Raw genomic sequence first — 21,511 nt, 5'->3', positions numbered from 1 at the left:
TTGAGAAGCCCCTGCCCCGAGCAGCCTGTGCCCCAAAGATCACCTCTCCACACTCCCCGAGGGCTGCGTGGGACCCTTTTGCACTTTTCCTGCTCAACGCATTGTCTGGTCGCTTGCTCGTTGGCTAGTGGCCTCTGTGATGATGAAACCTCAAAACTACACTGCTGGTCTGGTTACTCCAGACTGACCCCAGCTCCCCTGAAAAGGAGCCATCGATCTGACTCTCCCGGTCCGATCAAGAAGCCATCTTCGTATCCTGCGTGGGTTGCATTTGCCAAGGCTTAGTGACTCCGAATCAGGTACCGACACCGCCGACAGCAAGAGCCTTCATGGGACAGCTCGTGTTTACCAGCTGGTCATCCTCGATCCTTCCTGGTCCACGTGGCAGCGGAGACAAACACCTCAACATCACCTGATTGCAACCCGACATGCCTGGTTCCTTCCTGGTTCCTCGTTGGTCACTGGCTAGTGGCCTGAACTCTGTCCCCTCTGCTTTCAGGTACTCTACACCCACAAACCTCGATTTTTAAAGCAATTCCTCCTGCGCCTCAAATACTTACCATGCCGTCCATCTGAGCTGGGAAATTCGAAGCACACGATTTATAAAATCTGGCAACTCATCAGAACCACATTTCAAGAGAACGTTACACATCTATTCACGGGAACGTGTCGTGCCATTGAGCCATCATATTTACAGCATTTGAGATCACGCAACAGGTAGCCGCTACTACACCGACGCAGGATCATACAATCAGGGACCGTCATATACCTATTTTTAGAACGTGATGCAGCGTTGAGCCATCAGACCTGCTGTAGTTGACACCTCACAACAGATTTTACCCTTGTCCAAGATCCCTTCGTCGGAAACCCATTTTTGCTGACACATAATTTGTGTATACATTCCCAGTAGATACCTCAGTATCATACCAGCAATTGAAAATACAGAACTCCTGATGAAGGCAACTCGCCGAAACGCGTTGGATTCAGTTTTGTATTTGACTATAATAATCAATTGTTGATCTATGCTTTAGTGCTGGGATTATCAATTCTGGTGATTAGGAATATATTGATGTTTAGAAACCTGTATAAATTATTGTAAAAAGTTGTATATATAGTGAATTTTAAAAAAAGTGATAAAAAGCAAAATAACATTTGAGAGAGAAAAAAAGTAATTAAAAAGAAGTTTTATAAATCCACAATTTTGGGTATTTCAATCTATATAATAACAATATGAGATAGAGTTCTAGAAATACACACATAACCCGGTGTTCAAGTGAACTTTCAAAAAGTGTTATATCCCTACTAGGGTTCATCCTTTTAGGTAGGGGCCTCTTTCTTCCAAAATAACTCTACATCTTCAATCCACCCTTGGATCCAACCGGACTCTTCCTTCCTAGCCGCCTACAGCATCTTCATCTACAGGCACCATAGAACTTCACGACGAAACCCGACACACGTTGGCACCTATGCACCGCTGCCTGCGGGTGAGGTAACAAACTAACTCCGGTGCTCCTATAGTGGTTTACACCTCTAGTGTCCTAGTTTTAAGTGGCTAAGTTCTAGTCCAGTCGGAAGTCTCCGAAACCTATAACTTTCTGATTTTTACGCACCATTGACTTATATGGTAAACGCGGTTGCCTATAGACACTGCACCCGTATCCTGTGGGCCTCTACCGACCTAACCTTCGTTAGTCCAGTGTAGGCCCAGCAATTCCGATTCATTGTTCATGACGTGGTACTTATACCACTTTCTTAATATATGGTTTGAGTGGCCACCCGACCTATCCAAAATTGTGCAGCTTATTGTATGTTATAATGTGTTCTTTGTTTAACGCTTGTGCTCCTGTGCTCATAAAGAGTTAAGGGGATTATTCTAGAAATAAATACATATATTTTATAAAATATAACTTTTGTAGTGTCCTTTCATTTGGTATTAAAAGGGATTGCATATGGTAAAACAGCTGGCTTCACATGCCCTCTTGAGTTTAGCCTAAGACTGCTTTGTCCACGGTACCATTAGGATAGCTGGTCTATAAGGTTGACTTATAACCAATCCTCTTAAGGGTCGTTTGGACTGGAGCAAGGTGCTCACTAGAATAGTGAACACCATATACCAGGCCAACTTCTCACACTTTACCAATAATAATCCCTTGAGTACCAAATGAAAGGACACCACACAAGGTATATATCAAATATATATGTATTTATTTCTAAAACCACCCTTCTGCACTCTTTATGAGGTCAGAGGCCAAAGTACATCACAAGTTACTTAATTAGCATACAATACGTTGTACAATATACAGTAATGCCCTAGGGGCCTCACAAACCATATAATAAAATAGTGGTGTAAGAACCAGAACAAAAATAGTAAGTAGGCCTAGGGCCTAGAGAATCGCCTGGGCTACACTAAACAACCAAAGGTTAGGAAGTAGGAGACCCACGGGAGATGCGTGCAGTGTCTAAACACAGTCGCGAGTTACCATTGACTTATAATGGAGAACGTAAAAGTTACAAAGTTACTGTTTAAGGGCACTTCCGGATAGACTACGACAAAACCCCTTTAGACTAGGACACTTCGAGAGTCAAGACCCACGGGAGCACCAGAGTACTCGTGTTACCTGACCCAGGGAAGCCGGGTGCATAGGTGCCTTTTGGTGTCGGGTTTCATCTATGCTTTTAATGGATATCTGCAAAGAAGTGAAGCAGGCGACCAGAGGAAGAGTGTCCGGACGGATCCAAGGGTGGATCGAGGAACTGTAGAACCTGAAAGCAGAGGCGACAGAGTCTGAGTCACTAGCCAGTGACCAGGAAGGTACAAGGAAGGAACCAGGCGATGTCGCAGTGATATCATGTGAAGAGATGAAGCTTGTCTCTGCAGCCAGGAGGACCAGGAGGTGTCGACGATGACCAGGAGCTGAATTCGAGCTGTCCCACAAAGGTTCTAGTTGACTGCTGCATCGGTATCTGGATTGGACCCTACAAACCTTGGCAAACCTTGGCAAATGCAACCCATGCAGGAAGTGAAGATTGGCTTCGGTGCAGACCAGCAAGAAAGCTGGAGCAAGCCTGGCGCAACCAGGAAAGCAGTTTGGATTCAAAGGAAAGTCTTCAGAGGGCTAACTAGCCAATGGGCTAGCAACCGGGAAGACACGTTGAGCTGAAATGCAAGAGCAAGCCCCAAGCAGCAGTCGTGGAGTGTGGAGGGCTGAGCTTCAGTGCAAATGGTGCTCAGGTGTGGGGCTTCTCGTACCCCAATGCACAACTTCGAGTTACCTCTTGAGTCAATGCAGTTAGCAAAATGCAAGATGTCCAGGGTTTCCGGTCCCACGTCTCTTGTGTCCGCCACGGTCTCAGCTTTGCTGTGAATGTGGGTCGGAGTCAGCGAAGTCTGGAAGTCCAGTTCCTGTGTTGCTGAGTCTTCGGGATCCAGCAGGAGCATCGACAAAGTAGACCGGCAATTACTGGATGGTGCCTGTTTGCACAGGGTGGTCACTCCTTGACCACAAGGGAGATGTCTTCAGTCTTCTAGTCAAAGTAGAGCATCAAGGGTCCAAGAGTTCTGCATCAACGTTTCGTTCCAGGATAATCTAAAGTCCTGGGGACACAGCTCCTATACTTATACTAAGAAAAGAGATTGTGTGGGACCTGTATGCTATTTGGTCACCCGTAGCAATGGCACAACGCGGGAGACAAGAGAAGGAAAGACCTCAGCCGGTCCCGGTCCCTGTCACCACGACTAAGGAGCGGACACAGAGGGACGTGTTCGGTGCAGGAACTATTCCGAAGGTACCGAAGCCTCTAACATCGGCCAAGCACTCTACTCCGGCAGTCCCTGTACCTTCCAAAGCGCAGCAGCAGCTCAAGATGGAAAGAGAGAAAAAGCTGATTGCGGATGTGGCAGCCCGTAGCAAGATGATTCAAGACTCGCACGGGGGAAATAAGGACATTGTGGACGCCAGCAGAAACACACAGACAGGGAGAAAAGATGGCAAAGATCCTACCTTCAGACAGCCCACCCTGACTGAGGTATTCGTAACAAAGGCAGCAACCGGAGCGGTAGGAAAATCACTGGTGAAACACCCTCCTCATCAGGACGCGATAATGGGAAAAGCCGTCCTCGTGGACTTAAGCGTCGAGGTTGCTAAGCAACAGGCTGGTGCAGCCTCAGAGCATACGCTGCACGTCGAGGGGCTCGAAGCGGCTGATCTGGAGCAGGAGAGGCTGGAAGGAAGCCCTGACCTAACGGTGAGAAAGTACGACAGCGAGGGGGCCGCCGGGGGTATTGAAAGTCATAATATTGCCCAAAAGATGAATGCACTGACACAGCTGGAAGCTGAAATGAGCGCTGAGAACGTACAGCGACAGGGAGCAAAGTGGGGGAGCCTGGCAAGTCTGGCAAGTACTGAGTCACAGAAGGAACACACGGAGCCTGAGGGGGACAGATTCTTTTCTGTTAATGAAGGCTCTGAATCCACGGCAAGTAGTGGGGAAGATAAAGATACAACAGATGTAAGTTCTGAGTCAGAGGACAGTGGCTCTAAGGGGAAAAGTACTCGGAAAAGGCCCAAGTCAGCGGCAAGACGAGGGGGAGGATCCCCCTCTAGCACCCACAAAAAATGACTATGGGATTATTCTGCCACATCTAGCCTGTATCAGGAGGATGCACAAAAGGAAGGGGCAGCAGGAGGTAGTGATAAGGGCTCTCCTCAGCATACAACATTGGATTTGATGTTTACCACTTTAAAACAAATGCAGGTGGAGGCCAGAGCTGAGAGCCGGAGAGCTAGGCATGATACAAAAAAAATACAAGCTGCAATCAGGAAAGTTAATAAGAAATATGAAGAAGTTGAGGAGAGAGTGGTAGAGGTGGAAGAAAGAACTGGTAGACTGGAGGACGAAGTTACAGACTGGCAAGCATTCAAACTGGAGCAAACAAAGGTTATGGAGGATCTGAGCTGGAAAATCGAAGATTTTGAATATCGCCAGAGGCGCAACAACGTGAGACTACTTGGAATAGATGAAGGGCTGGAAGGGCAGGATACAAGAGGATTTGTTATAAAACTACTAAAAGGGGCCTTTCCAGAAGCACAGTGGCAATGGTAGCTGGAAGTGCAGAGAGCGCACAGGTTTCCACTTACAATGAAAAAAAGTCGGGATGGGAATGCAGCTACTCTCCCAAGAGCCATGCTAGTGTTTTTTGGGAACTTCTTGGCTAGACAAGAAATAATAGAGAAAGCCAGACCAGGCTCAAAGAAAACATTTGAGGGGGTGACATTTTTTTCTAGACCCGATTTTTGTCACGCGACCGTGGAGAGGCAGTGGCGGCGTAGACAATAAATTGCGGCTTTTCAGCGACAAGGTGCAGAGGCATATTTAATGTTTCTGGCAAAGCTTAAGGTTATTAAGGGTGGACATACCAGGATGTTTTTTTCTGAAATAAAGGCGGGGGAATACTTAACAGAATTGACAGAGCTGCAAAGGGGGAGAAGCAACAATATGCGACAATGTCAAATGCTGCCTGGTGATCAGGCTTTTCGTATCATGTAGCTAGACAGCAACCAGATCTTATGAAGGAAAGGAGGGGGAGGCGGCACTACAGCACGTAGCAGTCACATATAGGTCATGCTTGACCTATTTGCCTGTGGATGAGGGGGCGGGTTCACAGCGGGAGGGGGGTGGAGAGGTGGGGGGGCAAGGGGAGGGGGGAAAGCGAGAGAGTGATTGTGGTGGATGCACAGGTTATACGACACAGGAACACAAAATACATAGAGTTGAGGAAAGTAGGCTAGACATACACAGAGAAGGGAGTTGAAATAGAGCTAAGTGGGTGACTAGTAGGGAAAAGTCCAACAAGGATATATGGCCGTAAGGATAGCTTCACTGAATATATGCGGTCTTAATAATGGTTAGAAGAGGCAGAAGGTAGCCGCCATGATAAGACTATGGAGATTGGATGTAATATGTCTACAGGAAACGCATGTTGCGGCAAAGGATACGTTTATGCTAGATCAGATGGGGCTGGAGTTGCTTGCCTACACAGGACAAGAAACTAGAACCAAAAGGGTGGCCAAACTAGCTAAAAGAGGTGCTGTTAAACTCAAAAAGAAGAAGGAGGACCATGATGGGAGATGGATATTGATGGAAGGGGAGACAGCTGCTGGGAGCTTCACGCTTGCTTCCTTGTATGAATATACAGATGATGAACCTGAACGGCTGGAATTTCTCGATTTAGAGCTGCCGCTCTGGCCAGAGCCTGTAATATGCTGTGGGGACTTTAATATTAATGGACTGGATGGTCTGGGTGCAAGGGGAGGGGCTGGGGGAGGTTATATTGGACGGAAGAAGAAGACACACAAAGCATTACAGAATTTAACCCGGCATAACGCGTTGGTGGATGTGTGGGCTGAGCATAATCCAATAGGGACAGGGAGCACTTATTACTCAGCACCCCATAGGATGGTTGCCAGGCTGGACTACTATTTCATTTCTAGTTCTTTGGTAGGCAGGGAACAAATAGAACGTCTCCCGAGGATAGTATCGGATGATAATCCGTTGGTGTTAGGTATCACACTGATTAACAGAGGGGAAAAGGCTAATAGCACATGGACATTTGAGCGAGGACTGTTGAAGGAGGAGAACTATGTCACTCGGATGCAGGAATGGATAACGCAGTTCTGGGACATTAACAGGGACTCAGCCCCAGCACACATGGTGTGGGATGTGTTCAAGGCAGGAGTTAGGGGGGAGACCTTGAGTTATACGCTGCAGAGGAGCAAGAAGGAAAAAAGTAGGATGGAGGAGAGGGTGAGAAAGCTAGAGAAGTTGGAAGAAGACTTAGTCGTGGCCAAAAGTAGGCAAGACCCTATAGAGCAGATTTTGCTGGAAATAGAGTTAAATGAAGCAGAGGCAGGCGAAAGCCTGTCACGGAAGGCAGCAGGGAACTTCCTAGCAAAAAAAGAAAAATGTTATGAATATAACGACAGGGTAGGTCACCTGTTGGCAATTCGAACTAGGCAAACGTTAACAGCAGGGGAAATAAAAGAGATTACAAATGACACAGGGAACATAGTAAATATGGTGGATGAGGTGCAGGAAGTCTTTAGGAGATTCTATGAAAACTTGTATGAGCAGAACCTAACTAATATCGAGGCAGGAATTACGGCATATTTGTCGCAAATACTACATGTAGGGCTAAGTCCGGAGGATAAAGGAAAGTTAGATAGTCCGTTAACTATCCAGGAAGTAAGAGAAGCGGCATTTAATCTCCCATCAGGAAAAGCAACAGGGCCGGACCAAACACCCGCAGAATTTTATAAGATGTTTTGGGAAGTAATAGGGGAGGACATGTGGGCTAGTTTCAGACAGGCACAGGAAGGTAGGGCAGTACCACACTCCTGGGCAGGGGTGGATATAATAGCGATCTTAAAAAAGGATAAAACACCAGTAGAACCAGGGTCATACAGGCCAATAACACTTCTGAATGCGGACGCAAAAATATAATCAAAATCGTTTGCATATAGGTTAAGCAAGGTTATTGAGGGATTAGTCATTACATCACAGCATGGATTTATTCAAGGAAAAGGGAACACCCAGCACACAAGGCAAATGATCACCATCCTAGATGCCGGAGGGGCCGCAGGAGACCCTGTTGCTGCCATTTTTCTGGATGCAGAGAAGGCATTCAACAGGGTCTCCTGGGACTACCTGTGGAAGGTCTTGGAGTGGTCCGGGATAGGCAAAGGGTATATAAAAGCAATCCAGGCCCTATACAAACAGCCGACAGCACAAATTAGAATTAATAAAACTTATACGAAGGCAGTGCAGATAAAACGAGGGACCAGGCAGGGCTGCCCAGCTTCGCCTCTGTTGTTTGCCCTATACCTGGACCCGTTGTTAAGGAGACTTGCTAGTAATCGTAATATTCCCCCTGTCAGGTTGCATAATGAAGATTATAAAATATTTGCCTATGCGGACGATGTGGCCATAATAACTCCGGAGCCAGGGAGAACAATAGGTGAAATAGAGCAAGAGGCAAGGAATTTTGGCTTAATATCAGGATACCTTATAAATAAGGGGAAGACCCAGATTGTGCAGAACAGGTTTTCAACTTATCAGGAAGCCAGGCTAGTCTCTGAAGCGGTATACTTGGGAATCAGAGTGACAGCGGACTTAGAGAACTTGGTAGGGATAAATATGGAACCCTTGTTACGGAAAGTTTAAAGAAACACTGAAAGGATTAATAACCTACACCTGACCCTAATGGGGCGTATCAATGTGATCAAAATGGTCACATTCCCAAAATGTTTGTATCTCTTCAGAGCTATACCTCTTTTCTTCGACTGCATGTGGTTTAACAGACTAGAAGCAATATTGAACAGATTGATATGGGCGCAGGGAAAAACAAGGAGAGCCTATCGCTTCATGACACTTCCCAGGGACAAGGGGGGTTGGGGGGCACCTGATTTTAGGTTCTACTACTGGGCGGCCGCACTACAATACTCACAAGGGTTGATTGGGGGGGGGGGAGTGCCGGTCCAAGAGCGGGCAGAATTGGCTTTGTGAACGTTTATAAAGCTTTGGTGGGCAGAGAGGCGGAGAATGCACTATTAAACACGGTAGATTACACCTACTTCAAACACACTAGGTTTAAGACTCTAAGAGCAATATTTAAAATCTGGAAGGCTGTTACAAAAAAATTGGGAATAGGCAGATACCATAGATATATGAGATTGTACACGAATCACTCACTCACGGGGAGATCTTCAGGGACGCAGTTATGAAAGAATGGGATAAGAAGGGGATTAAGAAACTAGGGGACTTAATGGGCTCGGACTGAGGGATTTTACAATTCAGGAGATTCAAAATAAATTTGAGATATCGGGAAGTAACTTTTGTAAGTATCTGCAAGTAAAGAGCTATTTTTATAATAAACAGGGAGGCCTTTTAGGATTTAGCCACAGTAGACTACTGGATTGTATAGAACGAGGTAATCACTGCACAATTAGACAGATATATGCAGAACTCTGTGCACTAAAAGGTGACGATAGGGGAAAATATGCTAGCAAATGGGTGGAAAAAGTGGGCTCGTGCCCCGATGGCTTACAGGCTTCCTTAAATTTAGGCCGGACTGTGCTGTGCTCGGCGACATTACAAACGCAGCATTATAAAACAACCTGCCCTCGTTGCGACTCGGATAATGCTGATGTCGTACACATGTTTGCACAATGCCCGCAATTGCATACACTGAAATTGGCAATAGAGGAATTCTTGGAGGGTTCCCTCGGGATTAAGACTAAAATGACGGACGAACTAATAATGTTAGGGGTAATCGTAGGAGCAGAAGGCCTCCCCATAGAATTTTTATTCATGGTACTGGCAGTATATAGGATTGGCATTGCAAGAACATGTCTTGATAGGAAGTATCCCACATTTCAGATGTGGATAGCAAGGTTACTATCGACATATAATAAGGAGAAAGCTATATATGACAGGAAAGGTAGAAGAGCAAGAGCACTGTGGGAAAGGATATGGCTGCCCATTGAACAATGGAAGAACAGGGTAGGCCAGAGGAGAGCACTGCAACACTGAAATAGGAGGAGGATAGTATGTATATATATGAGCTACAGGAAAGTAGAGTGGGCAGCAGTAATAGGTTTATATGTTTATATGTTTGTATGGATGCTTCCCTCATTTTTCTGTTTTTCCCTTTTTCTTTGTTCTATCTACAAATGTGTATTTTGAAACATGTGTACTGTAACATGTATTGGAATCTTCGGAAAAATTTTGAAAAACTTAATAAAAACGTTTAAAAAAAAACTAAGAAAAGGGGCTGGATTACGTGCTAGGTCCCTCCTATGGGGGGACATGGGAAGGGGGTGGTTACACCCCTCTCCCTTTGTCCAGTTTCATGCCAGAGCGGGGCTGGAGTGCCCCAAGCAACTGGTTTGAACCGGGCTGTGCATGGAGCACCTTGTGTGCCCCAGACAGTGTCTCCAAAAGCATCTGATGATGCAGCCCTCCCTGCCCCAATACACAAAACCTTGTCTGCGGAGGTGCTGGAACCTCCCTGGACAGGAAACCTATTGTCCAGGCCACCCTTGCTGGAATTTCCCCCAGCAACAGGAGGTCAGACTCGTGTCTGTGGCAGCAGCATCCATTTTGTAGTGATGAGGCTCTGTTTTACTTTAACCGAGGTTAACAGTAACTACATGTCTTCTCCCTCTAGAAGGGTGGAATGCTACCCCCGCCGCCAGGACTGATGAGGGGGTAGTATTCCAAAGTGTTTGACACCTTACATAACATGTTTTGATAAAGCCAAACCAAAGTTAACAATAACCGCGAAGATTATAATGCACTTAAGAATATATGGTATGGCTATATCATAGAACAGCTATAATGAGATGGTTCCGAAAGCTGCAGAGGGGCTCAGCTCATGCTAGGGCACCCTCTCACACAAAACCAAGCACTCTGCCTTCTGGATTGTTAAGGCCTGCCATAGTAGTCACTTATAGGTTACTATGTGTCTATATATGAGGTATATATAGATATTGTTAGATTTGGGGGTTTCTGGTTAGCATAGGTAAGTACTTGTGACAAGCAGGGAACCTCTACTCTTGTCAGGACAAGGGGATTACTCCTCAAAATAACCCCTGCTCACCCTCTAGGCAGTGTGGCGCGAGCAGACAAGGCTAATCTCAGAACATTAATAGTTAAGCATTTGTGAACACATACAGTAGCTTAGTGACAACACCACAAAAGGACACCAGTCTAGGTTTTGTATCAAAAATAATTACTTTTATATGAGGCTTAGGTCAAGAACCAATTACGTGTAAAATTATGCCACAATACTATTCAGGAAAAGCGTTCTTAAAACAAATGTGTGATTCTATCGTTTTGTGCACGTTGCGCACTCTTGTCCAACTTGCAAAGGGTAAAACAATGTCTAACGGGACTGCTCAGGCATTGCGGACTCACTGGTCCAAGGCGCACACTCATGGAGGCGCATTAAAGCACAGTACCTTTAGAAATGTGGAGTCCGGCTCAAAGGGCGAGCAGTACGTGTCAGCGGACGGGGGCATTGTCGGCTTCTCAGTGCGGTGATCCCGGCTGGTCGCGGCGTGTTCAAGCTGAAGACGGCTGGAATGCCAGAAACCGGTCCTCGGAAGCTTGTTTCCGGTCCAGGGAAGACATGGCTTGGCAGTTCGGGCTGGACTGTTCCCATGAGGCACAGGGTCAGACTGATTTGCATATAGCCATGTCTGAACTGGGGTGGCAGAGTGGGCTAAAGAACGGTGATGGATTAAACCCAGATCTTTTGACTGGGTGTGAGTGTTTGATTGATTCAGATGCTCCGTCCATCACCACCCCCTTTTGTACCACTTTTGGCCGCCATAAGTGTGGCAAGGTATGCTCAGACGTGAGTCCCTTGCTCACTTTGCCACTGGATTCAAGCAAGCCGGGCTGAAGACGGCTGAAATGCCAGAAACCGGTCCTTGGAAGATTGTTTCTGGTCCAGGGAAGACATGGCTTGGCAGTTCGGGCTGGACTGTTCCCATGAGGCACTGGGTCAGACTGATTTGCATATAGCCATGTCTGAACTGGGGTGGCAGAGTGGGCAAAAGAACGGTGATGGATTAAACCCAGATATTTTGACTGGGTGTGAGTGTTTGATTGATTCAGATGCTCCGTCCATCACCACCCCCTTTTGTAGCGCTTTTGGCCGCCATAAGTGTGGCAGGGTATGCTCAGACGTGAGTCCCTTGCTCACTTTGCCACTGGATTCAAGCAAGCCGGGCTGAAGACGGCTGAAATGCCACAAACCGGTCCTCGGAAGCTTGTTTCCGGTCATGGAAGTCGTGGCTTGGCAGTTCGGGCTGGACTGTTCTCATGAGGCACAGGGTCAGACTGATTTGCATATAGCCATGTCTGAACTGGGGTGGCAGAGTGGGCTAAAGAACAGTGATGGATTAAACCCAGATCTTTTGACTGGGTGTGAGTGTTTGATTGATTCAGATGGTCCGTCCATCACCACCCCTTTTGGACCGCTTTTGGCCGCAATAAGTGTGGAAGGTTATGCTCAGACGTGAGTCCCTTGCTCACTTTGCCACTGGATTCAAGCAAGCCGGGCTGAAGATGGCTGGAATGCCAGAAACAGGTCCTCGGAAGCTTGTTTCCGGTCCAGGGAAGACATGGCTTGGCAGTTCGGGCTGGACTGTTCCCATGAGGCACAGGGTCAGACTGATTTGCATATAGCCATGTCTGAACTGGGGTAGCAGAGTGGGCTAAAGAACGTGATGTATTAAACCCAGATATTTTGACTGGGTGTGAGTGTTTGATTGATTCAGATGCTCTGTCCATCACCACCCCCTTTTGTACTGCTTTTGGCCGCCATAAGTGTAGCAGGGTATGCTCAGACGTGAGTCCCTTGCTCACTTTGCCACTGGATTCAAGCAAGCCGGGCTGAAGACGGCTGGAATGCCAGAAACCGGTCCTGGGAATCTTGTTTCCGGTCCAGGGAAGACATGGCTTGGCAGTTCCAGCTGGACTGTTCCGATGAGGCACAGGGTCAGACTGATTTGCATATAGCCATGTCTGAACTGGGGTGGCCGAGTGGGCTAAAGAACGGTGATGGATTAAACCCAGATCTTTTGACTGGGTGTGAGTGTTTGATTGATTCAGATGCTCCGTCCATCACCACCCCCTTTTGTACTGCTTTTGGCCGCCATAAGTGTGGCAGGGTATGCTCAGACGTGAGTCCCTTGCTCACTTTGCCACTGGAGTCAAGCAAGCCGGGCTGAAGACGGCTGGAATGCCAGAAACTGGTCCTCAGAAGCTTGTTTCCGGTCCAGGGAAGACATGGCTTGGCAGTTCGGGCTGGACTGTTCCCATGAGGCACAGGGTCAGACTGATTTGCATATAGCCATGTCTGAACTTGGGAGGCAGAGTGGGCTAAAGAACGGTGATGGATTAAACCCAGATCTTTTGACTGGGTGTGAGTGTTTTATTGATTCAGATGCTCCGTCCATCACCACCCCCTTTTGTACGTTTTTTGGCCGCCATAAGTGTGGCAGGGTATGCTCAGATGTGAGTCCCTTGCTCACTTTGCCACTGGATTAAAGCAAGCCGGGCTGAAGACGGCTGGACTGCCAGAAACTGGTCCTCGGAAGCTTGTTTCCAGTCCAGGGAAGACATGGCTTGGCAGTTCGGGCTGGACTGTTCCCATGGGGCAGAGGGTCAGACTGATTTGTATATAGCCATGTCTGAACTGGGGAGGCAGAGTGGGCTAAAGAACGGTGATGGATTAAACCCAGATCTTTAGACTGGGTGTGTGTGTTTTGATTGATTCAGATGCTCCGTCCATCACCACCCCCTTTTGTACCACTTTTGGCCGCCATAAGTGTGGTAGGGAATGCTCAGACATGAGTCCCTTGCTCACTTTGCCACTGGATTCAAGCAAGCTGGGCTGAAGATGGCTGGAATGCCAGAAACTGGTCCTCGGAAGCTTGTTTCCGGTCCAGGTAAGACATGGCTTGGCAGTTCGGGCTGGACTGTTCCCATGAGGCACAGGGTCAGACTGATTTGCATACAGCCATGTCTGAACTGGGGTGGCAGAGTGGGCTAAAGAACAGTGATGGATTAAACCCAGATCTTTTGACTGGGTGTGAGTGTTTGATTGATTCAGATGCTCTGTCCATCACCACCCCGTTTTGTACCGTAATCGGGTACAAGGCGTAGAGCGGGGGCCACGTGGCGGTGAGGCAGACGATCCGGGTCCTCAGGGAGTCACAGTGCGGCGCGGCGTTTGAGCCGTACCTTCCGTAGCGGGGGCTGCTTCCTTGAGGCTGACAGCATGGCACGAGGCGGCCGGTATGAGGCGTACCGGCCGGGCTTCTTTGAGTGCGGGGCCGTCCCTGGGATTGGGAGCGCGGTGCAAGGCAGCTGGTTCGCTTCGAGCGTACGGGCCGTACTCTGCCTTGTGGTGTGCTCTGATCCTACTTCCAGCGGTGGGGGCGGCGAGGCGTATAGTGCGGCTCAAAGGGGAGAAGGAGGCAGGGTGCAGGCGGACCAGGTGTAAAGGTGCGGACACGGCTCAGGTCTGAGTGGAGTCACACGGTGCGGGCAGCCAGGCACAGGCTACACAACAAAAGGGGGGCAAGTGGCACTCGATATCATGGCTCCAGCGGCACAGAAGATCGGGCAGAAGTCCTGCAGCTTGTTAAGGATGGCAGGGGAGATCCAATAGTCCTGGGACTGTGTTCAGGGGGCAATCTCACCCACGAGCGCTTTGAGATTGCTGAAGCACAAGTTTGCAAAGTCTCTTTAGTCTTTTCCTCTCCTTTCACAATAAGGCACCCACTGCAGGCCAATCCCCCAGGTTAGGGACAGTACTCCTCATTCAGCTTTTCCAGGTCTTTCTTGTCGGGCAGAGGTTCTTCGTGGTTCAAGCAGGATCTAATTTCTTAGGAGCAGGGCTCCTATATTTATACTGCATTTCTTTTGTTCTTGCAGGCCAGGGGGCCTTCCCATTGTTCAGTCCAGTTCTTGAGCACTTTGTTGTGGTGACTCTGGCTTGTCTTTTCAGTGTGCAGGACAGAGACATTAGATGCTCCACAGGAGGTGGAGCCAGCATTGAGGTGGCAGAGCACAGCCCTATTCAGAGTCAAGGGGCACTCCTCCCTCCCATCCTGGTGTAATCTTCCTATTCACCACCTGGCTGCCCAGCCGGTCTCCTGGAATTCCGCAGCCCTGTCACTCACACAAACTACACAGCAGATACACTTCAGAGCAGAGGCGGGCTGAAATGGTTAGGCAAGTAAATAAACTAAAAAAAAAATGGGTATTTTATTATTCTGAGTTCAGGCATACTAAACTCGAATTTCTACCGTGTTCCTTGAGTCTGTTAGGAATGTAGAATGTAACAATTTCAACAGCCCATTCTGGCCTATGAGAACAGGTAGCCTTACAATAGTGAAAAACGAAAATGGCTGTAGTTCACTATTAGGACATGCCACACACATCAGGGCTTGTCCTAACTTATGCTTACAATGTACCCTGCCCTTGGGCCTCCATAGGGGTGACTAATATGAAGTTAAGGGAAGGTTTAGGGACTGGCAAGTGGGTGCACTTGCCCAGTCAGCAAGACAGTACCAGACTGCACGCAGGATCTGCAATGGCAGACCTTAGACACATTTTACAGGGCTGCTTCTGTGGGCGGCACAACCAGTGCTGCAAGCCCACTAGCAGCATTTAAATTCACAAGCCCTGGCATTCCTGTTGCACTTTACTGGGGTTTGACAGTAAACCAAATAAGCCAATCATGGAAACAAATCAACATATACAATTATTATATAGGGAGCACTTGCACTGTGACACTGATTGGCAGTGGCACAGTGCTTTGAGCAGCTAACACCAGCAAACACATGAGGCACAGCAACAAAAATGGAAGGGAGGCCCACGCCAATGGTGCCTGGTCTAACACGTGTCCCCTCCAGCTGGAATGTGGGGAGAACTACCCTACCCCAGGGGGTTCTCATCACTAATGCGGAGAAATCTGAACAGACTGCCAGCATTGGCGTGATCTGTTCCAGGGCAATGTTCCACTGTGAAATCCATACCCTGTAGGGAAATGGACCACCTCAACAGCTTTGGATTCTCACCCCTCATTTGCATCAACCATCTGAGGGGCCTGGGGTCTGTCTGAACCCAGAAGTGAGTCCCAAACAGGTAGGGTCTTAGCTTCTTTAGTGCCCAGACCACAGCAAAAACCTCACGCTCAATTGCACTCCACCTCTGTTCCGGTGGAAGTAACCTCCTACTGATGAAGGCTACAGGTTGATCAAATCCCTCCTCAGTCATCAGTGAGAGAACTGCCCATATACCATGTTCTGAAGCATCTGTCTGGACAAGGAACTCTTTTGAGAAGTTGGGTGCCAGGAGCACGGGCAGTTTTTAAAGTGTCAAAAGCTTTCTGACAGGTGTCAGTCCAAATCACTTTCTTTGGCTGCTTCTTGGAATTCAGCTCTGTCACGGGTGCAACAATGATGCCATACCCCTTGAAAAACCTCCTGTAATACCCTGTGAGACCTAGGAAGGCTCTCACCTCTGTCTGTGTTTTGACGGGTTCCCAAGCCAGGATAGTTTCAATCTTGGGCTGAAGGGACGCCACCTGGCCGCTCCCAACTTGGTGTCCCAAGTACACCATCGAACCCTGCCCAATATGGCACTTGCTCACCTTCATCGTGAGGCCTGCCTTATGCAGTGCCATCAACACTTCCCAGAGCTGGCGCAGATGTTCTTCCCATGTGACACTGAACACTGCGATGTAATCCAGGTAGGCGGCACTGAACTCATCCAGCCCAACCAACACCTGGTTCACTAACCTCTGGAAGGTGGCAGGGATGTTCTTCATCCCAAATGGCATAACCCGGAACTAGAAATGCCCATCTGGTGTTGAGAATGCTGACCTCTCTTTGGCCCCATCAGTCAAGGCGATCTGACAGTACCCAAATGTTAGGTTAAACGTGCTGAGGTACCGTGCAGCCCCTAACCGATCAATGAGCTCATCAGCTCTGGGGATGGGGTACGCCTCTGTTGTAGCAGACCTCGGCAAGGCCTGCCAGTGCAAGGGATTCGCCCTTCTTTGCTCAGAGTCCTCAGACCAATAGTAAGAAGTTGGCACAGAACCTGGAGTAGAAAACAAAGTATTCATTTGAGGCTAGTTAAAACAAAGTGTTTATTAAACCTCATGAGGCAGAACCACAACCATACAACACCCTTCAGTAGTGTTTGAAGTAGCACACTAACTATAAGGAGCTTGGTCCTTTTATACCCACGCAGGGGCTGAAATGAAGGTGGTACAAGGCACAGAGTGTTGGTTTCAAATACATATAAGTTCATACAGAGAGTGTGCTAGCAACAAGTGGGAAGGGCCGTTATCTGGCACACATATGAAGGCTCATGGAGGCCACTGCACATCATCAAAATGTAGCTGGGATCTATCATGCCGTACAGACCTCCATCATGGCATTGCCGCCACAAGGCATAGAACTGATGAATGCTGCTGCCCCCACACCATCCACATCCCCACCCCTTGGTGTGTCAGTGGCACGCAGTGCGGCAGCCGGTTCTGCAACAGCCACAGGTGGGGAAAGGCACACACCCGGGGATGAGGACGTGGATGGGATTGTGGTTAGAAGGACCAGGGACTAGCATTCATTTCCGCCACCTGGCCTGTTTCTGCTTGGTCCTGCACATGGCCTCATGACCTTCCACTGACCCACAATACACTCCGATACACTCCCCTTGGAATGCGACTGCCACTTGCGGATTGATGACCAATAAACGGCGACCAGGCTGCGGACTGTACCCTTCCCTTCAGCAGGACTTGTCATCCCCGGATGTACTCTGGCTGGCCCTCTACGGGCCCATATTGTGTAGTGTGCTGGGCTTTGTCCTGAACCACTCCACCTGCATAACTGTACTGGATGTGCAATAAAGATCCATTGACGCACTGCTGTGTCATGTCTTTCATCAGTCTTGTATGCATGTGTGGATGAATGTAGGGACAGTGATTTCCATTGAGTCAATGATGCACATCCTGTGGGATGCCGGTCAGAGGGTGCTACATTGCATTTTGTGTACCGGGTCCCGTGGGTACTACAACAGGGACACACGCATCACTCACTTCCTTGTTCGGACATGGACTGAAACATGCCCAGAGCCCACGTGTCATTGAGGCAAGCCCTGTGCTGGTCCGGCGTATGGCAGGCCAGACCAGAGAAGGGGCCCTCATTGCTACAGTCGCAGGCGAACTCGCTGGTGGTGTGGAGGTCACTGGTCTAGGTGTCAGCATGTCACAGCCACTCCTAGAGGGCAGGTTTGCATGCACACCACACCCATCCGGCACAGGCATCACAGGCCATGTGACTCCACCAACATAAGTGGCTGATGATGTCACATTCTCCTCTGCCCGTGGTGACTGGATGACAGACGCCACGGTTCCCAATCATAAAGGGGCACAAGAGTTTTGTTGCACACAAGATTAGTGGCAGCCCAGGCCTGCGTACAGCATGGGCCGACCACCACGTGGCACTGACTGGGGTTGCACAGGGTTAGTCGCACCTGGCGCTTTGTGGCAGGCACAGGCACTCAGTGGGTGCACTGAGTCAGTGGCACCTTAAGATGCTGAGCAAGTGGGCACCCTGTAAAGATGCTCCGTTCCGGCGGTTCGGGCAACTCAGGTTTCATGTACCTTGCTGGACCACAGTGTAGGCAAAAGCCAGTGGGCAGCACGGGCCTACCACCACGTGGCCTTGCTACTGGGTCACAGAGTTAGTGGCACCCATTGGGCTGATCGGGTGTGCAAAAGACGCACAATTGATGTATGTAATGCTGAACAAATCAGAATTGAGCGGGTGTGCAGCCTCCGATGTTGCCAGGTGCACTGGTATGTCCTCTACCATGGAGTATTTAATACCCAACACCAAACGTGAGACCTGGTGGCCTGCGGAGTGTGGCTGTGTGGTGTGGAGGGTGCCATGTATGCGGGCTGGGGCTGGTGGCTTGAAGCGGCACATGGTGGCACATCCTGTCTAAACGCCAATGGCAGAAGGTGAGCAGTGAGGCCTGGGTGTGCATGGGTGGGCATTCTCATTGGGCGGCGGGTGCCTTTGTGATGCCTTTGCCTGGGTTTGCATGTCCTGGTGTACTGCTATACATACCAGCCTGTGGTTGGAGACACACCAGTAGCAGCAAGTGAGCAGTGTGGCCTGGGTGCGCAGGGGCAGCTCTATTTCTTTCTTTCTCCCTTTCTTCTTTTCTCTCTCTCTATTTCCCTCTTTTCTTCTTCTCTCTCTCTCTTCTTCTCTCTCTCTCTCTCTCTTCTTCTCTCACTCTCTCTCTCTCCCTCGCTTCATTTCTCTCTCTCTTTCCCTTTCTTCCCCTCTCTCTCTCCTTTGCTCTCTCTCTGTCCTTTAATGTGTGCAAGACACACCTTCTCATCATGTTTTTTGTCTTGCAGGCTGTGACCTACGGACTGTCCAGAGGGGAGCCTCCATGTGTCTTCATTTAATTTCAGTGTTCATTTTAATAAAGTTTTATTTGTTGCTTCAAAAAGGGAATGTGTGATGCTCATTTCTGTGACGACACATGCATTTCAACTGTTGTGATTGTACGACATCATGCAGATTATTTTGTACATGTTTTGGTGTAGCTAATGTGGCATGTCTTTGTGGGGGGTTACCAGGGAGGGGTGGTCCAGGGGGTTGTGTCTGTGGGTGTAGTGGCCCTCTTGGGTGTCCGGGCCACATGATGTGTGGCTCCACAGCATCTGTTGCACTTCCGATGTGGCCCTGGGTTGTGCTCCCTTTTGTGGTGCTGGATGCCATCCGACTTAACACCAGGTAAGAGCAGGTGTAGATTTCCTGGTGCTCACACGCCTTATCACCAGTTTTGTGTTCTTATCACCGATGTGGCTAGTCGTTGAGAATGTAGAGGAGTGGTGTTGTAATGGCTTTTGGCACGGGAATGCCTACTCTGCATCTCATTAGCGATAGTTGCGGGGAACCTCTGCGGCATTGTTTTTTGCAGCTACTATCGAGGGTAAACTGGTGATGTGGGCTGTTAGCACCAGCTTGTGACTGGGTAGGTAAATTTATCACAACTTTGGCTGCGATAAAGTGCCGTTAATTCGGCAATAGGTCCTTGTGAATATGGCCCTAAAAGTGTTAAAAATATTGCCATAAATAGTGTATATTTAGCAGAAGGGATGGGGGTGGACTGAAAGGTACCATCTACCATCCAAATGTTATCAAGGTTAAGGGGAGGTGCTAAAAAATATTATTAGTTTTAGTGGGTATTTGCTGTCATGAAAAAAGGTTACTCTTAATTTATCATGGATGTTAATATCTGAGTAGGTTTGAGGTGTTGCACGTTGTGGGTTACTTGCCTTTTTTTTGTCTCTTCATAATAAGACCCAGATTAGGAGCTGTAGGCATACATGTAGGCATACAACTACCTATTTGAATAGGTATGTTTTGGAAAACCTCTCTCAAAACTGTCCAGCAAGGTTAATTGAAGGTGGATGCAAGAGTTTTCATTTGTTCAATATTTTGTTGATCTCCAATATCCATTGCAGAGGCAGAGTAGTTATGCTTGTTTTTTTTTCAACATTGTCGCCAAGCGTAACCACTTCACCTGTGTAATGGGAAGCATAATACTGCACACACCTCGAATGACTCCTGGACTCAGTTATTCTCTTCTTACAATAAAGGCACTGTGTTAGACCTGACATCATTGGCGTGAGTCTCTCTTCCATTTTTGATGGATTGCCTCCTCTGTTTTGATATGTTTTTGCTGGATGTATGCTTTGGGCACTGTGCCACTGCTAATCAGTGCCACAGTGCAAGTGCTCCTTATGTTAAATTGAGGTACTAATTGGTTATTCCATGATTGGGTTATTTGATTTACTGTCAGCTCCTAGTACAGTGCACATGTGTGCCCAGGGCTTGTAAATCGAATGCTGCTGGTGGGCTTGCATCACTGGTTGTGCCACCCACAGAAGCAGCTTGTAAAGTGTGTCTCAGGCCTGTGTGTAGTCTGTGACTACCAAGTCGACTTGGCCAAGTGTACCCACTTGCCAGTCCCTAAACCTTCTCTTTGTTTCATATTAGTAACCCCTATGGTAGGCCCAAGATCAGGGTGCATTGTAAGTATAAGGTTGGACATGCTCTGATGTGTGTAGCATGGCCTAATAGTGAATTAACGCCATTTTTGTTTTTCACTATGGAAGGCTACCTTTTCTCATATGCCAGAATGGGCAGTAAGATTGTTACATTCTTACAATCCTAACTGACTCAGGGAACATGGTAGAAATTCGAATTTAGTATGCCTGAACTCAGAATAATAAAATACATATTTTAGTAAAGTTTATTTTAATATCCTGTGTTTGCAAACACAACTTTTAGAAAGCAGGTATTTGCTTGCCTAACCATTTGAGCCTGCCTCTGCCGAGTTGTGTATTCCTTGTCTGGGTTTGTGTGTGGCAGGGCTGGGGAATTCCAGGAGACAGGCTGGGGCAGCCCAGTGGTGAATAGAGAGATCCACATCCAGGTGGGAGGGAGGAGTGCCCCTGGGACCTGAATAGGGCTGGGCTTTCCCTCTACAATGCTGGCCCCATCCCCTGTGGCTTGTCTGATGTCTTTGCCCTGCACTGTGAAAGGAGAGGATGAATCATGTCAACAGAGTGCTCCAGAGCTGTATCTTCCCTCCCCTGTGCTGGCTCCACCTCCTGTGGGGCGGCTGATGTCTCTGCCCTGCACAGAGAAAGGAAGGAGAGAGTCATGTAAACAACGTGCTCATGAACTGGTTTGGACTAGGCAGAGGACTCTCTGCCTTCAGAGAACAAAGGATTTAGGGGTATAAATATTGAGACCCAGTCCCAAGAACTTTAGATCACTTCTGGAACAAGAAACCTTTCTGCCGAGGAGAAGAACCAAGGAAGCTGCAGGAGTTG

Source organism: Lissotriton vulgaris, chromosome 11 (assembly GCF_964263255.1).
Source record: "Lissotriton vulgaris chromosome 11, aLisVul1.2, whole genome shotgun sequence".
NCBI classification, from domain to species: Eukaryota; Metazoa; Chordata; class Amphibia; order Caudata; family Salamandridae; genus Lissotriton; species Lissotriton vulgaris.
The sequence above is the reverse complement of the archived record's forward strand: the minus strand, read 5'-3'. Positions refer to the sequence as shown.